We start from the raw sequence: 2,880 nt of genomic DNA, 5'->3' as shown, positions 1-2,880 counted from the left end.
CTACCCCAGAGAAGAGAAAGCGCGAGACCCAGAGAACAGTACCGGCAATTTGCCACACCCCCATATTCATCATTCATACAGGGGTGTGAGATCTCACACAGAGCAGGCCACGTACGCTGATATGAAAGGTCATGATCTGCTGAACCCCTTGTCCATGTGCATGAAGGGAGGAGACTTTGCTGAATGGTTGCTCCTGAACTTTGCTGTAAACGTGAGTCTCTGCTCCTAGGAGTGACCAGGGATCACTGATGAGCAGGGGAGCGAGAATCAAGCGGTTACAATTCAGTGACAATTGTGCGAGCCCCACACAATGGGACTGCTCAGCTGTGCGACTCAGCAAAGCCCCCCAGGCACGTCTGGGCACACAAGCTGAGGGTATCAGATAGGGGACGGGGGCATCATGCCCTGGTCTTCTCCTCCCCCACCTACACGGGAAGCCACAAGAAGACGGAGACTTCAGCTGAGGAGACTGGCCCCAGGCTGGAGAGAGAAGCCAGCGTATGAAGACCTGTGACATCCAGTGGGGTGAGAAAACTGCTTGATCCAAATGCTGCCTAGTGTAAGTTGGGCCCTACCAAACTCACCATCCATTTTGATCAATTTCACAGCCAGAGAGTGGGGAAATCGGTTAATTTCACATTTTCAGTCAGTTACACCTGAGGTTTCACGTGTTGTAACCGTGGGGGGTCCCAACCCAAAAGGTCCCCAGATGTGGGTCTGATCCCCCCTCCCGAGCAGGGGAAGGACAACACCTGTCCCTCCCCAGCCGGATGGGACTCACAGCTAGGAGCCCTGTGGCTGGGACGCTCCCGGCGGCATGGGGGAGAGGAGATTTCACAGGGAAGGGCTAATTTCCTGGCCCGTGATACTCTTCACAGCCGTGACACTGGCAGGGCCTAGGAATAAGCTTTAAGATTCAGACTGGGTCCGTATTGGTTATTGTCTCTGGTACCTGAATCACAGAATCACAGGGTTGGAAGGGACCTCAGGAGGGATCTAGTCCCACCCACTGCTCAAAGCAGGGCCAATCCCAACTAAATCAACCAATTCCCAACTAAACCTGCCTCTGACCTTTTATGCCTCCCACTTCCAATCACTTCCAACCGACTTTCCTGTAGTGAATAAACCTGTTTTGTACTTTGACCGGCTCTGGGAACATTCAATGTAGCTGGGTGCGGGGCTCCGCATGCGGCTGTGCTGAGTGATCACAACACCTGGAGGGGTTTGCTGCTGGTCCCACAGTCCCAGGTTGTACCCTGGGGATCCAGCACCAGTCAGGGGAGAGCAGTGGAGGGGTCAGCACAGGGCTGAGGGGACTGACCAGCGCGGTCCCAGAGCTGCCCCCCGGGAATCCAGGCCCTGCCAGCCCTGCCCATGGGCCCAGGCGGTGCCGGCTGGGCATGGAAGGCCTCGTACCGTTCAGTTTGCACTCCAGGAGGTAGGTGCACGGGGCCCGGCTGTCCGCAGGCTTCCACAGCACCAACACCGTGTTCTTGTACTTCTGAGGTATCTCCGGAGTGCCCGGCTTCCCCGGCAGGCCTGGCAGGGGAGACAGAGCACTGTAATGGGGCTGGCGAGGGTGAGAAACGGGCCGAGGTAGGGAAGGGAGAGGGGTCAGAGAGGAGGCTGGGCCGGCCTAGCCAGACCAGGGTCACAGGCAGCGCTGATCTGGTTAGTGGCGCCGGTGGCACCAGAGGGCTGGGGCCTAGTCGCCAGTCGAGTGACTACCCCCCAGGCTCTGCACTGCTGGCATGTGCCTTGCCCACAGCGCGGGGGCCAGGGCTGCTGAGAGCAGGTTCGGGCCCCGCAGCAACAGCAGACGGGCTAAACGGGTGACAAAGCCAGGCCCTGGGCCCCCTTCCAGACCACTGGGCCCCGGTAATTTGCACGGTTCCCCACCCTGTCAGCCCTGGTGGAGGCCTCAGACAGACCCTCCAATGCCTTGGCTCCTGCCCGAGTGCCCTGGGGCAGTGGCCACAGGGGGGCCTGGCAGACAGGGCCTGGCAGCCCCCCATCGGAGTGCTCCCTGGACAGGAACAGGGCGGCTCCGTTCCTGGCCGCCTCACAGGACCTGCTGCAGCCAGCGCCCTCCCACGCCCAGGGCCCTTACGTGCCACGGCCAGAGTGCATGAGCTGGTGGCGGTGCCCAGGGCGTTGGCAGCAGTGCACTCGTACAGGCCTGCATCCTTCTTGGATGTCTTGGGGATGGAGAGCAGCTGGCGGCCATCCTTACACGAGACAATGTTCACCGCGGCGTCGGACACCAGCGCCTGCTTATCTGTGGGGAGGGAGGATGAGCAGGGCTGGCTGGCAGCGAGTCCCCAGCCCCCCAGGCTGCTCGGCAGCTGCACCCCCGCCCCATGGCAGCTCTGGTACCCAAACAACGTCCACCTGGGCATCAGTGCGCCCAGCAGGCACTGGCCAGAGGCCCCTTCCATCTGCCTCCTGCGGGTTTAGGTCCAAGGGAGATTTCAGTCCCTGAACAGAGCGATTGTCTTGACAGTAGATGAATCCAGGGGCCGGCAGCACAGGTTCACCAGGGAGAGGGGCTGAGAAATGGGCACACAGGGGTGTGACACGGGCAGGCCAGGCACCAGCCCATGGCAAAGTCCCGAGGTCTCAGCCAGACGCTGACAGACGGAGCTGGGATCTGCCCAGCTCGCCTGCGGGTTCGCAGCAATAGGACAGGGACCAGAACCGGGAGTTAGGGTCTGGACTCTGGCGAACGCCTGCCCCTGTCTCACTTCCCTGTCGGGCCGGGTGAGCTGAGCGGGTGCCTGGCCGGGGCTGGACACTGATGGAAGAGCTGCTCTCCCACAGCAATTTTTATGCTCTCCCTGAAAGAGGAGCCAGTGACAGCAGCCAGGCTAGGCTTGGCTC

The sequence above is a fragment of the Chelonoidis abingdonii genome, chromosome 10, assembly GCF_003597395.2.
Source record: "Chelonoidis abingdonii isolate Lonesome George chromosome 10, CheloAbing_2.0, whole genome shotgun sequence".
NCBI classification, from domain to species: Eukaryota; Metazoa; Chordata; order Testudines; family Testudinidae; genus Chelonoidis; species Chelonoidis abingdonii.
This window is presented reverse-complemented; position numbering follows the sequence as displayed.